Source organism: Anomaloglossus baeobatrachus, chromosome 7 (genome assembly GCF_048569485.1).
Source record: "Anomaloglossus baeobatrachus isolate aAnoBae1 chromosome 7, aAnoBae1.hap1, whole genome shotgun sequence".
Lineage (NCBI taxonomy): Eukaryota > Metazoa > Chordata > Amphibia > Anura > Aromobatidae > Anomaloglossus > Anomaloglossus baeobatrachus.
The window spans coordinates 155,530,836-155,550,827 of NC_134359.1; positions in this window are offsets into that span (position 1 = coordinate 155,530,836).

The window sequence follows — 19,992 nt, forward strand, 5'->3', positions numbered from 1 at the left end:
TAAAGAAAATAGTTTTTTATAGGCGTTTTATAGATGACCTGATAATTATCTGGAATGGTACAAAAGCAGAAGCAATAGAAATGATAAATACGTTGAATAAAAACGATTGGGGTATTTCATTTACTTCAGAAATAAATAATGAAAAAATAGTGTTTTTAGATTTGGAAATTAGCCATAAGGGGACTGGTATCATCACAAAAACGCATTTTAAGAAAGTTGATTCCAACGGATTTTTGGATTTCAGAAGTGCCCATTATAAAAAATGGAAAGAAAACATTCCATTCAGTCAGTTCTTTCGCAGTAGGAAGAACTGTACTGAAGATAAAGACTATGAAACCCAGGCTGATATTTTAAAGAAAAGATTTAAGGAAAAGAAATATCCCAAAAAATTGGTTCATGCCGCATATGAAAAAAACAGAGGAAAAAAACAGGAGGATTTTTTGGGTAAGAAAGAAGGGGAAAAAAATGAGGTGATGTGTAAAAAAACAAATGACAGAGAAGGAGGCAGGTGGAAATTTAATTTTATTACGACCTATAATAGAGGGAATAAGATGATACGTATGATTCTGAAAAAATATTGGTATATTCTAAAACGGGATCTGATTTTGGGAAAATATTTGCCTGAGGAACCAAATATAACATTTAGGAGGGGGAAAACAATAAAACGCATAATAGCCCCAAGTAGATTAAGAGAAAATAAAAAAATAAAAAAAAAAATCAGCAAGGATAGAAAAAAATGAAGATCAGGTGATTGGAGTTTTTAGATGTAGTTCTAGGAAATGTCATACGTGTGGAATTATAAACCATGGAGCAAAACAGATTACAAGTAAAAGTACAGGCGAAGTAATTAAAATAAAACAAAATCTGAGTTGCGATAGCGATTATATTATTTATGTTATCGACTGTAGCTGTGGGCTACAGTATGTGGGACGCACGACACAGACGTTACGTGCTCGTATGAACGGACACAGAAATAGAGCAAAAAATGGGTTTTTAAAACATAGTTTATCAAGACATATACTACTCAAGCATGAAAAGAATTTTAATATAAGGGTGACACCTCTAGAACAGATACCTATGGAAACGATCAATAGAAATTCTTTGCTCAATCGCAAAGAAACATATTGGATTTACCGCCTTCAAACATTGCATCCTAATGGCCTTAATGATATTGTGGAAAGAATATAGTATACATCCCTGTCTAAATATAATGAAAAAAAAAAAAAAAATATATAATAAGATTTTAAATTTGTTTTTTAAAGAATTTTGATCTAATTTTTTTTTTGTACTACTTTTTATTTGATAAATCTTATTGATAGTAATTTTATTGATAAATGCTTACAGTGTTTTTAGTTTTATGATTCTTTTAAGTGATTTGTTGTTTGTGGATTTGTTTTTAATGAACCACTAGAGTTGAAGTGAACTAAGAAACTGATTATACAGCTGTGATTATATCCACACCCTTATTTGAATACCAGGTAAATTGTATTTATTTTTTTATCTATAAAGTAGAGTGAGATGCATTTTTATTTAGATACCTGAGGAAGGCGGTTGTTCCCGCCGAAACGCGTTGTATCCGTTTTTTATTTCCGTATGTTTGAGTAATAAATTCCATTTGAGGACAAGAGTTTTTAAAATCATTACTACGGGGAGCGCGGCCACTACAGAATTGGTTTACTTCATTTTTAACTTTTTCACCTGTGGTAATCCGAGCCAGGACCATACACAGGATCAATTCAAGGCAAGCAGCAGACCCGGATAAGGAGACTTTGGAAAAGTCATAAAAGCCTGAAGTTTTGTGGCAAAAGGTGAGTGCATAAAACTTCAAGTAAAAAAAAAAAAGGGCACCAGAGAGCCGCTTTGATAACGCGCTGAGATTGGCGCCGCATGTTTGTTTTTTATTATATACCCTGCAGGGAATCACCTTACTTCATGAGTGAACCTAGTGGCATCCTAAACGTGGCTATTGGACTTCTGTATAGTCCCAGTAGTGCAAAGATATTTGCAGCACCTCTGCCTGCATTGCACACTCAAACTCATTGTTACTAAGCCATTATACTAGCAAACACTGATTGAACCTAGTGGCATCCTAAACGTGGCTATTGGACTTCTGTATAGTCCCACTAGTGCAAAGATATTTGCAGCACCTCTGCCTGCATTGCAATTGTCACTTCAATTCATATATGACCATAGATAAAATGGAATAGTCTCACCACATGGCGGGCTTATTTATGTTTCATCAATCTTGTTTTTACTTCAGACATGGAGCAAATACTTATAAGCCTTCCTGGCTGTCCTAATGCTTTATCCTCCAAGCAGACATCATACAACTCCCAACGCGTTTCTTTCACTTTAAAATCGTCAGGGGAGTCTGTGTTGGTCAGACTCTGCACGTCCAAAATGCCACCATTCACTTTCGCTTGGTGGTCTTTTCAATAATTAATGCCCACAGCGGACTGTAATCAAAGCAGAGAAGCTTTTAATACTTCTTCTTCCACATACAATAAATTATTTTAGCCCGTTTCATTTCATAATCAATCTACTCACCATCCTGTGTCCATAGACATTCATAATCATACTGCGCCGCGCTGAGCGCTATGGGCGCCGCCATTTTATACATGCTGCGCATGCCCATTGCATCGCAGTCAGTGGGGAAAGGTCACGTGATCGGACATCCCGTCCGCATCACGTGAATGATGAGAACGCCCCTTCTGAATGAGGAAGTGTTGTGGAACGCACGCCTGCGTTCCACATGTTCAATCTGTTCTCTCTGTCAGCGCTATGCCTCCCATGCAGACCGCCTTAATCGATAAGGGAGAGAATAGCGCCGATTTTTATCCTTTCCCTATTTTTTAGCAGCGATCATCCAGATATCACTGCCTACTTTACTGTGAAGCATATCAGCTCTCTAGGGCTCCTCTGGAAATGATTTCTTCAGCAACATTTTTTCTAAAAGATTGTTTTAACAATTTTTCTATGATCTTCGATTTTGGATAAATAGACGAAAAAACTGAACTTTGGTGTTGGTTCAATAATCGTGGTGTGTTCCTCCTTCTGGCATAGCTGCCGTGATTTGGGATGAGAGAGCCGATACATATGCTCTATGGAAATGCTTTGTCTATCTGTGGGGAGGCTATAGGTTTTAATAAAAGATCTACATTAAATCTTTGACATTGACGATCTAATATAAGGGCAGAATTAATAATAAATACAATAGGCTGTGTAAAAACAAACTATGGAGGCCGTATTTAGTATCATAATATCTAAACAAAGAGGAAGATATGCTACTATTTAAAATTGATACCATTACTGACGGGATGAAGCTGATATGCTTCACAGTAAAGTAGGCAGTGATATCTGGATGATCGCTGCTAAAAAATAGGGAAAGGATAAAAATCGGCGCTATTCTCTCCCTTATCGATTAAGGCGGTCTGCATGGGAGGCATAGCGCTGACAGAGAGAACAGATTGAACATGTGGAACGCAGGCGTGCGTTCCACAACACTTCCTCATTCAGAAGGGGCGTTCTCATCATTCACGTGATGCGGACGGGATGTCCGATCACGTGACCTTTCCCCACTGACTGCGATGCAATGGGCATGCGCAGCATGTATAAAATGGCGGCGCCCATAGCGCTCAGCGCGGCGCAGTATGATTATGAATGTCTATGGACACAGGATGGTGAGTAGATTGATTATGAAATGAAACGGGCTAAAATAATTTATTGTATGTGGAAGAAGTATTAAAAGCTTCTCTGCTTTGATTACAGTCCGCTGTGGGCATTAATTATTGAAAAGACCACCAAGCGAAAGTGAATGGTGGCATTTTGGACGTGCAGAGTCTGACCAACACAGACTCCCCTGGCGATTTTAAAGTGAAAGAAACGCGTTGGGAGTTGTATGATGTCTGCTTGGAGGATAAAGCATTAGGACAGCCAGGAAGGCTTATAAGTATTTGCTCCATGTCTGAAGTAAAAACAAGATTGATGAAACATAAATAAGCCCGCCATGTGGTGAGACTATTCCATTTTATCAATGGTCATATATGAATTGAAGTGACATTGTATTAGTGAATGGTATTGTATATCACCAATGTTCCTCGTAAGACTGAAACCTCCAAGATAGTGTGGAGGGCGGTTCCCTGCAATAACTGACTTGGAGGATTATAGGGTATTATGGCAATTAGCCTGACCTAAGAGGATGTTTTTTGAGTGCGTCGTGCCTGATTCTTTTGGTCCAATTGAGCTTGGTGGCCAAAAAACAGGCAATACATTTTATATTTTCACGTTTTTATTGATTCTATATCATTTTAGAAAAACACTATTAAAAGTTATATTTTAAATTCTCTCTTCATGTTACAACATGAACAATCCACTCCTGCTATAAAAGGACTGAGTGAACCTAGTGGCATCCTAAACGTGGCTATTGGACTTCTATATAGTCCCACTAGTGCAAAGATATTTGCAGCACCTCTGCCTGCATTGCACACTCAAACTCATTGTTACTAAGCCATTATACTAGCAAACACTGAGTGAACTTGGAGGCATCCTTAACGTGGCTGTTGGACTGCTGTATTGCCCCAGTAGTGCAAAGATATTTGCAGCACGTCTGCCTGCATTGCACACTCAAAATCATTGTAGCTAAGCCATAACACTAGCAAACACTGAGTGAGCCTAGTGGCATCCTAAACGTGGCTATTGGACTTCTGAATAGTCCCACTAGTGCAAAGATATTTGCAGCACCTCTGCCTGCATTGTACACTCAAACTCATTGTTACTAAGCCATTATACTAGCAAACACTGATTGAACCTAGTGGCATCTTAAACGTGGCTATTGAACTTCTGTATAGTCCCACTAGTGCAAAGATATTTGCAGCACCTCTGCCTGCATTGCACACTAAAACTGATTGTTACTAAGCCATTATACTAGCAAACACTGATTGAACCTAGTGGCATCCTAAACGTGGCTATTGGACTTCTGTATAGTCCCACTAGTGCAAAGATATTTGCAGCACCTCTGCCTGCATTGCACACTCAAACTCATTGTTACTAAGCCATTATACTAGCAAACAATGATTGAACCTAGTGGCATCCTAAACGTGGCTATTGGACTTCTGTATAGTCCCACTAGTGCAAAGATATTTGCAGCACCTCTGCCTGCATTGCACACTCAAACTCATTGTTACTAAGCCATTATACTAGCAAACACTGATTGAACCTAGTGGCATCCTAAACGTGGCTATTGGACTTCTGTATAGTCCCACTAGTGCAAAGATATTTGCAGCACCTCTGCCTGCATTGCACACTCAAACTCATTGTTACTAAGCCATTATACTAGCAAACAATGATTGAACCTAGTGGCATCCTAAACGTGGCTATTGGACTTCTGTATAGTCCCACTAGTGCAAAGATATTTGCAGCACCTCTGCCTGCATTGCACACTCAAACTCATTGTTACTAAGCCATTATACTAGCAAACACTGATTGAACCTAGTGGCATCCTAAACGTGGCTATTGGACTTCTGTATAGTCCCACTAGTGCAAAGATATTTGCAGCACCTCTGCCTGCATTGCACACTCAAACTCATTGTTACTAAGCCATTATAATAGTAAACAATGATTGAACCTAGTGGCATCCTAAACGTGGCTATTGGACTTCAGTATAGTCCCACTAGTGCAAAGATATTTGCAGCACCTCTGCCTGCATTGCACACTCAAACTCATTGTTACTAAGCCATTATACTAGCAAACACTGATTGAACCTAGTGGCATCCTAAACGTGGCTATTGGACTTCTGTATAGTCCCACTAGTGCAAAGATATTTGCAGCACCTCTGCCTGCATTGCACACTCAAACTCATTGTTACTAAGCCATTATACTAGCAAACAATGATTGAACCTAGTGGCATCCTAAACGTGGCTATTGGACTTCTGTATAGTCCCACTAGTGCAAAGATATTTGCAGCACCTCTGCCTGCATTGCACACTCAAACTCATTGTTACTAAGCCATTATACTAGCAAACACTGAGTGAACTTAGTGGCATCCTTAACGTGGCTGTTGGACTGCTGTATTGCCCCAGTAGTGCAAAGATATTTGCAGCACATCTGCCTGCATTGCACACTCAAACTCATTGTAGCGAAGCCATTATACTAGCAAACACTGAGTGAACCTAGTGGCATCCTAAACGTGGCTATTGGACTTCTGTATAGTCCCACTAGTGCAAAGATATTTGCAGCACCTCTGGCTGCATTGCACGCTCAAACTCATTGTTACTAAGCCAATATACTAGCAAACACTGATTGAACCTAGTGACATCTTAAACGTGGCTATTGAACTTCTGTATAGTCCCACTAGTGCAAAGATATTTGCAGCACCTCTGCCTGCATTGCACACTCAAACTCATTGTTACTAAGCCATTATACTAGCAAACACTGATTGAACCTAGTGGCATCTTAAACGTGGCTATTGGACTTCTGTATAGTCCCACTAGTGCAAAGATATTTGCAGCACCTCTGCCTGCATTGCACACTCAAACTCATTGTTACTAAGCCATTATACTAGCAAACACTGATTGAACCTAGTGGCATCTTAAACGTGGCTATTGAACTTCTGTATAGTCCCACTAGTGCAAAGATATTTGCAGCACCTCTGCCTGCATTGCACACTAAAACTGATTGTTACTAAGCCATTATACTAGCAAACACTGATTGAACCTAGTGGCATCCTAAACGTGGCTATTGGACTTCTGTATAGTCCCACTAGTGCAAAGATATTTGCAGCACCTCTGCCTGCATTGCACACTCAAACTCATTGTTACTAAGCCATTATACTAGCAAACAATGATTGAACCTAGTGGCATCCTAAACGTGGCTATTGGACTTCTGTATAGTCCCACTAGTGCAAAGATATTTGCAGCACCTCTGCCTGCATTGCACACTCAAACTCATTGTTACTAAGCCATTATACTAGCAAACACTGATTGAACCTAGTGGCATCCTAAACGTGGCTATTGGACTTCTGTATAGTCCCACTAGTGCAAAGATATTTGCAGCACCTCTGCCTGCATTGCACACTCAAACTCATTGTTACTAAGCCATTATACTAGCAAACAATGATTGAACCTAGTGGCATCCTAAACGTGGCTATTGGACTTCTGTATAGTCCCACTAGTGCAAAGATATTTGCAGCACCTCTGCCTGCATTGCACACTCAAACTCATTGTTACTAAGCCATTATACTAGCAAACACTGAGTGAACTTAGTGGCATCCTTAACGTGGCTATTGGACTGCTGTATTGCCCCAGTAGTGCAAAGATATTTGCAGCACATCTGCCTGCATTGCACACTCAAACTCATTGTAGCGAAGCCATTATACTAGCAAACACTGAGTGAACCTAGTGGCATCCTAAACGTGGCTATTGGACTTCTGTATAGTCCCACTAGTGCAAAGATATTTGCAGCACCTCTGCCTGCATTGCACACTCAAACTCATTGTTACTAAGCCATTATACTAGCAAACACTGATTGAACCTAGTGGCATCCTAAACGTGGCTATTGGACTTCTGTATAGTCCCACTAGTGCAAAGATATTTGCAGCACCTCTGCCTGCATTGCACACTCAAACTCATTGTTACTAAGCCATTATAATAGTAAACAATGATTGAACCTAGTGGCATCCTAAACGTGGCTATTGGACTTCAGTATAGTCCCACTAGTGCAAAGATATTTGCAGCACCTCTGCCTGCATTGCACACTCAAACTCATTGTTACTAAGCCATTATACTAGCAAACACTGATTGAACCTAGTGGCATCCTAAACGTGGCTATTGGACTTCTGTATAGACCCACTAGTGCAAAGATATTTGCAGCACCTCTGCCTGCATTGCACACTCAAACTCATTGTTACTAAGCCATTATACTAGCAAACAATGATTGAACCTAGTGGCATCCTAAACGTGGCTATTGGACTTCTGTATAGTCCCACTAGTGCAAAGATATTTGCAGCACCTCTGCCTGCATTGCACACTCAAACTCATTGTAACTAAGCCATTATACTAGCAAACACTGAGTGAACTTAGTGGCATCCTTAACGTGGCTGTTGGACTGCTGTATTGCCCCAGTAGTGCAAAGATATTTGCAGCACATCTGCCTGCATTGCACACTCAAACTCATTGTAGCGAAGCCATTATACTAGCAAACACTGAGTGAACCTAGTGGCATCCTAAACGTGGCTATTGGACTTCTGTATAGTCCCACTAGTGCAAAGATATTTGCAGCACCTCTGGCTGCATTGCACGCTCAAACTCATTGTTACTAAGCCAATATACTAGCAAACACTGATTGAACCTAGTGACATCTTAAACGTGGCTATTGAACTTCTGTATAGTCCCACTAGTGCAAAGATATTTGCAGCACCTCTGCCTGCATTGCACACTCAAACTCATTGTTACTAAGCCATTATACTAGCAAACACTGATTGAACCTAGTGGCATCTTAAACGTGGCTATTGGACTTCTGTATAGTCCCACTAGTGCAAAGATATTTGCAGCACCTCTGCCTGCATTGCACACTCAAACTCATTGTTACTAAGCCATTATACTAGCAAACACTGATTGAACCTAGTGGCATCTTAAACGTGGCTATTGAACTTCTGTATAGTCCCACTAGTGCAAAGATATTTGCAGCACCTCTGCCTGCATTGCACACTAAAACTGATTGTTACTAAGCCATTATACTAGCAAACACTGATTGAACCTAGTGGCATCCTAAACGTGGCTATTGGACTTCTGTATAGTCCCACTAGTGCAAAGATATTTGCAGCACCTCTGCCTGCATTGCACACTCAAACTCATTGTTACTAAGCCATTATACTAGCAAACAATGATTGAACCTAGTGGCATCCTAAACGTGGCTATTGGACTTCTGTATAGTCCCACTAGTGCAAAGATATTTGCAGCACCTCTGCCTGCATTGCACACTCAAACTCATTGTTACTAAGCCATTATACTAGCAAACACTGATTGAACCTAGTGGCATCCTAAACGTGGCTATTGGACTTCTGTATAGTCCCACTAGTGCAAAGATATTTGCAGCACCTCTGCCTGCATTGCACACTCAAACTCATTGTTACTAAGCCATTATACTAGCAAACACTGAGTGAACTTAGTGGCATCCTTAACGTGGCTATTGGACTGCTGTATTGCCCCAGTAGTGCAAAGATATTTGCAGCACATCTGCCTGCATTGCACACTCAAACTCATTGTAGCGAAGCCATTATACTAGCAAACACTGAGTGAACCTAGTGGCATCCTAAACGTGGCTATTGGACTTCTGTATAGTCCCACTAGTGCAAAGATATTTGCAGCACCTCTGCCTGCATTGCACACTCAAACTCATTGTTACTAAGCCATTATACTAGCAAACACTGATTGAACCTAGTGGCATCCTAAACGTGGCTATTGGACTTCTGTATAGTCCCACTAGTGCAAAGATATTTGCAGCACCTCTGCCTGCATTGCACACTCAAACTCATTGTTACTAAGCCATTATAATAGTAAACAATGATTGAACCTAGTGGCATCCTAAACGTGGCTATTGGACTTCAGTATAGTCCCACTAGTGCAAAGATATTTGCAGCACCTCTGCCTGCATTGCACACTCAAACTCATTGTTACTAAGCCATTATACTAGCAAACAATGATTGAACCTAGTGGCATCCTAAACGTGGCTATTGGACTTCTGTATAGTCCCACTAGTGCAAAGATATTTGCAGCACCTCTGCCTGCATTGCACACTCAAACTCATTGTTACTAAGCCATTATACTAGCAAACACTGAGTGAACTTAGTGGCATCCTTAACGTGGCTGTTGGACTGCTGTATTGCCCCAGTAGTGCAAAGATATTTGCAGCACATCTGCCTGCATTGCACACTCAAACTCATTGTAGCGAAGCCATTATACTAGCAAACACTGAGTGAACCTAGTGGCATCCTAAACGTGGCTATTGGACTTCTGTATAGTCCCACTAGTGCAAAGATATTTGCAGCACCTCTGGCTGCATTGCACGCTCAAACTCATTGTTACTAAGCCAATATACTAGCAAACACTGATTGAACCTAGTGACATCTTAAACGTGGCTATTGAACTTCTGTATAGTCCCACTAGTGCAAAGATATTTGCAGCACCTCTGCCTGCATTGCACACTCAAACTCATTGTTACTAAGCCATTATACTAGCAAACACTGATTGAACCTAGTGGCATCTTAAACGTGGCTATTGGACTTCTGTATAGTCCCACTAGTGCAAAGATATTTGCAGCACCTCTGCCTGCATTGCACACTCAAACTCATTGTTACTAAGCCATTATACTAGCAAACACTGATTGAACCTAGTGGCATCTTAAACGTGGCTATTGAACTTCTGTATAGTCCCACTAGTGCAAAGATATTTGCAGCACCTCTGCCTGCATTGCACACTCAAACTCATTGTTACTAAGCCATTATACTAGCAAACACTGATTGAACCTAGTGGCATCCTAAACGTGGCTATTGGACTTCTGTATAGTCCCACTAGTGCAAAGATATTTGCAGCACCTCTGCCTGCATTGCACACTCAAACTCATTGTTACTAAGCCATTATAATAGTAAACAATGATTGAACCTAGTGGCATCCTAAACGTGGCTATTGGACTTCAGTATAGTCCCACTAGTGCAAAGATATTTGCAGCACCTCTGCCTGCATTGCACACTCAAACTCATTGTTACTAAGCCATTATACTAGCAAACAATGATTGAACCTAGTGGCATCCTAAACGTGGCTATTGGACTTCTGTATAGTCCCACTAGTGCAAAGATATTTGCAGCACCTCTGCCTGCATTGCACACTCAAACTCATTGTTACTAAGCCATTATACTAGCAAACACTGAGTGAACTTAGTGGCATCCTTAACGTGGCTGTTGGACTGCTGTATTGCCCCAGTAGTGCAAAGATATTTGCAGCACATCTGCCTGCATTGCACACTCAAACTCATTGTAGCGAAGCCATTATACTAGCAAACACTGAGTGAACCTAGTGGCATCCTAAACGTGGCTATTGGACTTCTGTATAGTCCCACTAGTGCAAAGATATTTGCAGCACCTCTGGCTGCATTGCACGCTCAAACTCATTGTTACTAAGCCAATATACTAGCAAACACTGATTGAACCTAGTGACATCTTAAACGTGGCTATTGAACTTCTGTATAGTCCCACTAGTGCAAAGATATTTGCAGCACCTCTGCCTGCATTGCACACTCAAACTCATTGTTACTAAGCCATTATACTAGCAAACACTGATTGAACCTAGTGGCATCTTAAACGTGGCTATTGGACTTCTGTATAGTCCCACTAGTGCAAAGATATTTGCAGCACCTCTGCCTGCATTGCACACTCAAACTCATTGTTACTAAGCCATTATACTAGCAAACACTGATTGAACCTAGTGGCATCTTAAACGTGGCTATTGAACTTCTGTATAGTCCCACTAGTGCAAAGATATTTGCAGCACCTCTGCCTGCATTGCACACTCAAACTCATTGTTACTAAGCCATTATACTAGCAAACACTGATTGAACCTAGTGGCATCCTAAACGTGGCTATTGGACTTCTGTATAGTCCCACTAGTGCAAAGATATTTGCAGCACCTCTGCCTGCATTGCACACTCAAACTCATTGTTACTAAGCCATTATACTAGCAAACAATGATTGAACCTAGTGGCATCCTAAACGTGGCTATTGGAATTCTGTATAGTCCCACTAGTGCAAAGATATTTGCAGCACCTCTGCCTGCATTGCACACTCAAACTCATTGTAGCGAAGCCATTATACTAGCAAACACTGAGTGAACCTAGTGGCATCCTAAACGTGGCTATTGGACTTCTGTATAGTCCCACTAGTGCAAAGATATTTGCAGCACCTCTGCCTGCATTGCACACTCAAACTCATTGTTACTAAGCCATTATACTAGCAAACACTGATTGAACCTAGTGGCATCCTAAACGTGGCTATTGGACTTCTGTATAGTCCCACTAGTGCAAAGATATTTGCAGCACCTCTGCCTGCATTGCACACTCAAACTCATTGTTACTAAGCCATTATAATAGTAAACAATGATTGAACCTAGTGGCATCCTAAACGTGGCTATTGGACTTCTGTATAGTCCCACTAGTGCAAAGATATTTGCAGCACATCTGCCTGCATTGCGCACTCAAACTCATTGTTACTTACTAAGACGTTATAATACCAAAAATTGAGTTAACTTAGTGGCATACAAGAAGTGGCTGTTGTACTCCATTAGTGCCCCACTGGTGCCAAGCTATTTCTAGCACCTGTGCAGGACACCCTCCTGCTCTGTTTTTAATAAGCTATAATGATAGCAAAAAGTACTGCCATTTAGTGGCATCATAGAACTGGCTGTTGTATTCCATTAGTGCCCCACTGGTGCCAAGCTATTTCTAGCACCTGTGCAGGACACCCTCCTGCTCTGTTTTTAATAAGCTATAATGATAGCAAAAAATACAGCCATTTAGTGGCATCATAGAACTGGCTGTTGTATTCCATTAGTGCCCCACTGGTGCCAAGCTATTTCTAGCACCTGTGCAGGACACCCTCCTGCTCTGTTTTTAATAAGCTATAATGATAGCAAAAAATACTGCCATTTAGTGGCATCATTGAACTGGCTGTTGTATTCCATTAGTGCCCCACTGGTGCCAAGCTATTTCTAGCACCTGTGCAGGACACCCTCCTGCTCTGTTTTTAATAAGCTATAATGATAGCAAAAAATACTGCCATTTAGTGGCATCATAGAACTGGCTGTTGTATTCCATTAGTGCCCCACTGCTGCCAAGCTGTTTCTAGCACCTGGGCAGGACACCCTCCTGCTCTGTTTTTAATAAGCTATAATGATAGCAAAAAATACTGCCATTTAGTGGCATCATAGAACTGGCTGTTGTATTCCATTAGTGCCCCACTGGTGCCAAGCTATTTCTAGCACCTGTGCAGGACACCCTCCTGCTCTGTTTTTAATAAGCTATAATGATAGCAAAAAATACTGCCATTTAGTGGCATCATAGAACTGGCTGTTGTATTCCATTAGTGCCCCACTGGTGCAAAGCTATTTCTAGCACCTGTGCAGGGCACCCTCCTGCTCTGTTTTTAATAAGCTATAATGATAGCAAAAAATACTGCCATTTAGTGGCATCATAGAACTGGCTGTTGTACTCCATTAGTGCCCCACTGGTGCCAAGCTATTTCTAGCACCTGTGCAGGACACCCTCCTGCTCTGTTTTTAATAAGCTATAATGATAGCAAAAAATACTGCCATTTAGTGGCATCATAGAACTGGCTGTTGTATTCCATTAGTGCCCCACTGGTGCCAAGCTATTTCTAGCACCTGTGCAGGACACCCTCCTGCTCTGTTTTTAATAAGCTATAATGATAGCAAAAAATACTGCCATTTAGTGGCATCATAGAACTGGCTGTTGTATTCCATTAGTGCGCCACTGGTGCCAAGCTATTTCTAGCACCTGTGCAGGACACCCTCCTGCTCTGTTTTTAATAAGCTATAATGATAGCAAAAAATACTGCCATTTAGTGGCATACAAAAAGTGGCTGTTGGACTCCTTTATTGTGCCACTTGTGCCAAGCAATCTCAAGCACCTTTGCATTCTACCCTCATGCACATTTAGCTATGCTAATTTTATAGCAAACTCAGGGAATTCCTTGCTGCATTTGATCATTAGGAGGGATAGAAAGGGAGTCTTCTTTTACTGTCCTGGTACCCACAGAACACGGCCACTGTACCCATCTGTCCACTTTTGCCACGCTATTTAATTTGCCCAAAGAGCTGACTCTTTTTCTGCCATCCTAAAATTGTCTGGAATACTAAGTTAGTGTTCCTTTGCTGCCAAGCAAGGTACAACACATGTGCATTCTACACTCCTTTCCATTTCTGGAATGCAATTATTAACTGCAGGTAGTCCAGCCAATCTGTGACGAAGGTGCAGGCGTGGATATAATGTAGCCTGCATCCAATGATGGTTCTCTCGATGTCTGACAGCTCAACAATACCTTCTGTTTCCACTTCCAAAACAAGTGATGACCTGCCAATCACACTCCCTGTTGCGGGTAAAGGAGTGGAAGTTCAGTGTGAAAAACCATGTGTGACTGCTGTCCCCACAGTCACAGAGGATGAAGAGCACGCAGATGCACTTGATGAAGCAGGCGGTGGTTGCACAGGCACGCTAGGCCGCATTGTAGCACAGTGAAATTCACATTGCGACTTATGCTTCATTTTAAGTTGTGTACATGGTGGGCTCCCCAGTATGCAGCAAAATCAGGCAACAGGAAAAGGACTCTAGGCAGTTGGGTTGATAAATGATTGTTTAACTTTACCAAAACAAACAATAAGAACCATGCATACAATTTAAATAATTGAACAATCTATTCTGTTGCCTACTACCTGCTAATCCCTCTGTGTAGCAGTAATTGTGTGTTTGTGCGTGTGTGTGTGTGTGTGTGTTTGAACACGACTTACCAGTGGCGCATCACAAGGGCTTCCAAGTTATCTACCTAAACATAGTCAAAACACATTACCCCCCCCTGAATACCCTTGTTAGCTGAAGCCTCACAGATAATGCAGATGATAACAGTGTGAATGCAAACCACACAGCTCTGCAACACAGTCATGGAAATCTTGAAAAGCAACAGTCAATGCAAACATGTGTTGCTGTCCCTCTATGATTTAAACTGTACGTGACAATTTGACAGTGCAGAGGCAGCAAGTCTTATTGTCTATATAGTCGGCCTACCCAGAACAGATATGTGTTTTGCTAATAAAACAAAGTGTTGCGTGCCCGCATTATTGTCTGGGCACAGCCTACCGTACCCGGGTACTCTGATGTCCAGTTTCCAGAAATACAGACTTTACGCTCCTCTCATGGTAAACAGTATAGACAGCACTGTAAGAATGTTGGTCTGTGGCACAGGATGCTGCTAACTGGCATTACGGGGCTCATCATCAAAGTACAACATGACTCCCCTCACAATTGAACAAAGTGTTTCCACGGTGGCTCCTTGCTGTAACACACACCTTTAGCTTTTCCTTCTGTTCATAGACAGCATCTCCAAGTCCACATCCGAAGAGCAATTTGATATTGCTATAGTGACCAAACAAAGGCAGATCCAAAAAAAACAGCAGCCCCTTGTGTGTAGTCTGCAACAATGCATGCAATGGCAAATAAGCATGTTGCATTGACAGTGGCTAAAGCTGAGCAATACACCTTCACGCTATCAATTCATATCCATGTGACACTTCATGGAGGAACTACTCAAAGGTGTGAGTTTTTGCCTTCTACTTACAGATTGTTGACAAATCTTACAGATTCCATGACTTGGGTGATCCTTTGCGATGTCCAAAAATTCACAGGCTAGGCAAGGCTTACACCCCATGTGACCTGCATAGCCAACACGACTTCTGCTCAGAGTCAAAGTTGTGGTCCAGGATTCAGTTGTTGACGTGCTTCCAGTACTTTGTCTCTAGCCAGGAAGACGCAACATAACCTCGTCGTCAGTAGCATCCTCCTCCACCTCCTCTGCTGACCTCATCGACTGGCTGACTTTGGTTTGACAGTAAGTGTGGTCTCCAACCTCATCAATAACCCTGTGTGTTTTCATTCCCCTCGTCCTGAGTCCTCCGAGATAACCTCTTCCTGCCCTGACCGAATAGTAAAGTTGTCATTCCAATCAGGTATCTGTGCTCCTCCTCATGTTCCCCATTGTCTCCACCAGGAGGATTTACTTTTTGGAAATGAGGGTGTAGATTAGGCTCAGCACCTTCTTCATCGGGGCCTGGATCCCACTCACAAAGCTTCTGGCCATCTGCGCAGATCATTTCCCCTGTCTCATGGAACTCGCTACCTCAACACGTCAGATTATCTGCTACACCCGCAAGCTTCAAACTGAATCTGAAAACTCATCTGTTCAGAAATGACTATAACCTTCAATGACACCACCACCATACGTACTTGACGCTCAACCTAAACCACTCCTACTGTCTCCTCCCAAAAATCCTTTAGAATGTAATCCCGCAAGGGCAGGGCCCTCTTCCCTCTGTACCAGTCTGTCTATAGTTACTTGTATATGTATTCTGTATGTAACCCCCTTCTCATGTACAGCACCATGGAATCAATGGTGCTCTATAAATCAATAATAATAAAAATAATAATAACTTCCTTGTCAGTATTCATTGCAGCTTTGAAGCAGACCTCTGATTCCCAGGCTATAGTGCGACTGAACAGCTATGCAAACTCAACCATCTCTGTTACCCCATACTCAGCAGGGCTGGTGGAAACTTGAGAGCTGTTAGGAAGCAAGTGCGATTGGATTGACACCACAGAGGAATGGAGTATTTGGGATCTTGAAATTGGGGTGGAGGAGAGGCCACTTTATGGAGCACTTCAGATCCATTGAAGCAGCTACTGTTTTGGCCTCATCTACATTTGTTAGCGATGGTTGTGTCCGTGAAAAAAAGGATCATAACAGATTATCCATGGGAAGAAGTACACCTGTTCTTTTGGATGGTATTTATTGTTACAAAACCTGTAACCTGAAGCCTGCTGCGGTTTCATTTGCGCCCAGGCATCAGCTGCCATTTAGGGCTATGCCTTGGGTTGTACAGCTGGCTGCTTTCTCCTCCATGTCTAAGTGTGGAGAGGCAGCTAGTGCGCATGCTTGTGCCGATTTACCCCAGCCGCAGCCTAACTACAGTGTTTCGCCTAGTGAGTATGCTCAGCCTGACTGTGCCATTGCTGAGGCTAAGTCTTCATTTCGGGATACAGCGCATGCTCCCACACTTAGTGTGAAAAGCCTCTTTGCACAGGTACTTGCACTCCGTGCCGGGTCTAGGTCCTGTGTTGTGCCTAGACACCATAAAGCTGATAGTCTTTTTTCAGACACTGTATTTCATGCTACTGAGCATGCTCAGGCACTTACTGCATCAGAGACTATGTCCGGTAATGAACTCTTTGGCCCTGCCCCTGATGTGGGGGTCCCATATAGACCACAGGGCATCAGGTGTCCTGACGATGTGGCCAGGCCACTCCCAAATGGCTTGCAGAGGCCCGCCCCTATGACTTGTCACCGCATTATTGATGGTCAGACGATGACTGGTGAGGTGTTTGGGTCATGGCAGCCATGAGGTGATCATTGAAGTTGCGGTTCCAAATAGGACGCTAGTTATGCCACTCATGACGGGTCACTCTGCTTTTGTCTCCAGGAGGTGCATTGTGGTTCACCCTGGTTTGGGGCGGACCCAGGTTATAAAAGGGGCTGGAGCCAACAAGGAGGTGCGCAGTCTTCTATTATGCTCCGAAAGAGCACACCTCCATGTGTTGAACCCATTGCGGCTTTAGGCCAGAGGTAGGCAGTGATAGGGTGTCGATGCAGGCCACCACCACAGTTGGTAACGCAGAACGGTTAAGACCAGCTCCTGTCCTACCAGTCCTGCTTGTGCAGCCCAGTGGCATTAACAGGCCTGCTGCTGCTGATGCGCCTGCTGTCCACAGGTGTGGCCCCTACGCACACGGTCAGCGTACTCAATGGCCCCTGTGTTGTTAACAGGGAGTTCCTGGGCTGGGTGGGCATCTGGACCCTGTGACGCTAACAGGGCTCCCAGTCTCCAGATCCGAATGGCGTCTAACTCGGTTCAAGCTACTATTAGTTTCATAGCCACACAGCTCTGTATCCTCCACCTAACCTTCCAGTTGCCAACCTCTCCTTTTCCATCTGGGTGCACGGTGGACACTGACTGCTGATGGGGATATATACCTTTCTCTTTCTTTTCTTAATAATTTTCGGTATATAGCGGTAACATAGTATATACCACCTTATCCAAATCTGCCAGTCCCACTGTAACAGATGGTGTTTCTTCAGCAAATGTTACTGTTGCTTAACCACCAAATCCACGGACAAAAACTTTTTTCCCCTTTCCAACACACCTGTTCCCCTTTCCACCAGCATCTGTCCTTTTTCAACTCATTTTGGTATATGACCAAAAGTGCAACTCTGCAGGGACACCGTACTCAACGCCATCTCAGCACAGCAGCCAGCCCTCGGTCCCTCAGATGTGGACAAGTAAAAGACCATTTCCTCCTATCCATGACAAAGCGTTGAGATTCACTCTGTGCAGCACTGGTGTTTAGTGGAAAAGCAGATCTAAGATTGCGTACCACCTTCTGCAGATACTCCTGTATACGTGCATCCATTTCTATGGCAGGAATTATTTTGCCAAATTTTGTCTTGTACCGGGGATCTAACAGTGTGGCAACCCAGTAGTCAGGATTACTTTGAATTCGTACAATCCGAGGGTCATGTTGTAGGTAGTGCAGCAAGAAGGCGCTCATGTGTCTTGTGCATCCAGGAGGACCAAGTCCTTGGTGTGTTGGTGGCAGAGAGGTGAGAATCGTGCCTCCTTCCTCTGCCCTCTCCCCACAACCTCGCACAACCGAAATGTGAGCAAGCTCTCACTCATCTGCTGAGTCTTCCATGCCCATCGCCAGTTCGTCCTCCATTTCTTCATGGGCTCCTGCACCTTCCTCAACACTTTTTGCTGATACTATGCGCCCTTGTTAATCCCTCTCCCTCACCATGACTGCCGCCTAGGTGCCGCTGACCATCTGGACCTCGTAGATCTTGTTATCCCTTCCGCATTTGACTCCTCCTGTACTTCCCCCCCTTCCTCTTGTCCCAATACCTGACTCCAAATAATAATTACAGTGTGCTCCATCATGTAGATGACCCGAATTGTCACGCTGAGAATGGCATCGCCAGTGCTAAACATCTTAGTCGACATTTGTAAACTGTGTAGAAGGGTGCATAGGTCCTTGATCTGACACCACTCCAGCAGCGTGATCTGCACCACCTCTGGAACCAAGTTATCCCAGGCTATATGTCATAACGTATTGCAGCAGGGTTCGGCGGTGCTGCCACAAACGCTGCAACATGTGCAGATTCAAATTCCTGCGTGTCGGCACATCGCATTTCAGGCGTTTAACCACCAGACCTAAAGACTTCTATAGCGACGAAAGTTGTTGAGCTGCTGTGTGCGCACGATGGAAGTAAGCACATAGCGAGCGTCCCCGCTGCACAAGGCCATGTAGGCCGGGATGGTGTTTTAAAAATTGCTGGAGAATTAGGTTCAACACGTGAGCCATACAAGGCACGTGTGTCACATTGCCCTGACGATGGCCTGCAGCCAGGTTTGCATCATTGCCGCACACGGCTGTTAAGTCACCAACGGAGTCCGCTCCGTCAATTTGTACTCCGGTCGCCAGGTGACAACGTGTTCCTTTCATGCATAGTGCTGATGATGGGAGAGGAGTCGATGCCAGCGGCGCAGGTGGACGAAGGTTATGCTCACCCACTGGGCTGCATTACCTTGACAGATGCAGAATCTCTGGCTGAATGTAGCTGGTGGGTATCTCACAGATGAAGTACCATCATTCAGCTACAACCAATGGGAAGACACCACACCCTTTTTTATGCCCATCCTGTCTGCAGACCACTGCCAGACATAGCTATGAACCTCTGGTTACTTTTACCCGCAGTTCAGTTTTATGATTTTGTGTGCTTGTTACCTGACTACTTTTCCTGCTTGCTGTTTATGTACCTTGTTGGCCGATCCGCATTTCACCTCTGCTTGTTTTCTGATTAAGTCCTGGCCGTCCCATTCTGTTCCTGTTCCTCAATTAATGTTTTGACCCTGCCTGACTACTATTCTCTGGAACTGCAGCCTTCCACAGGTATTGATCACCTTGGGCCCTGTGTAATTTCTAATCCCTGTATAGGGGTTAAAGGGTTTCAGGGTTCTAGGGGTCCTGCTTGGTGAGTGGCTTCCCTCTAGCCTATCATTTACAGCCCATCCGAGTGTGTGGATCAAGGGAGGCGTTACACCGTGCTCTCTG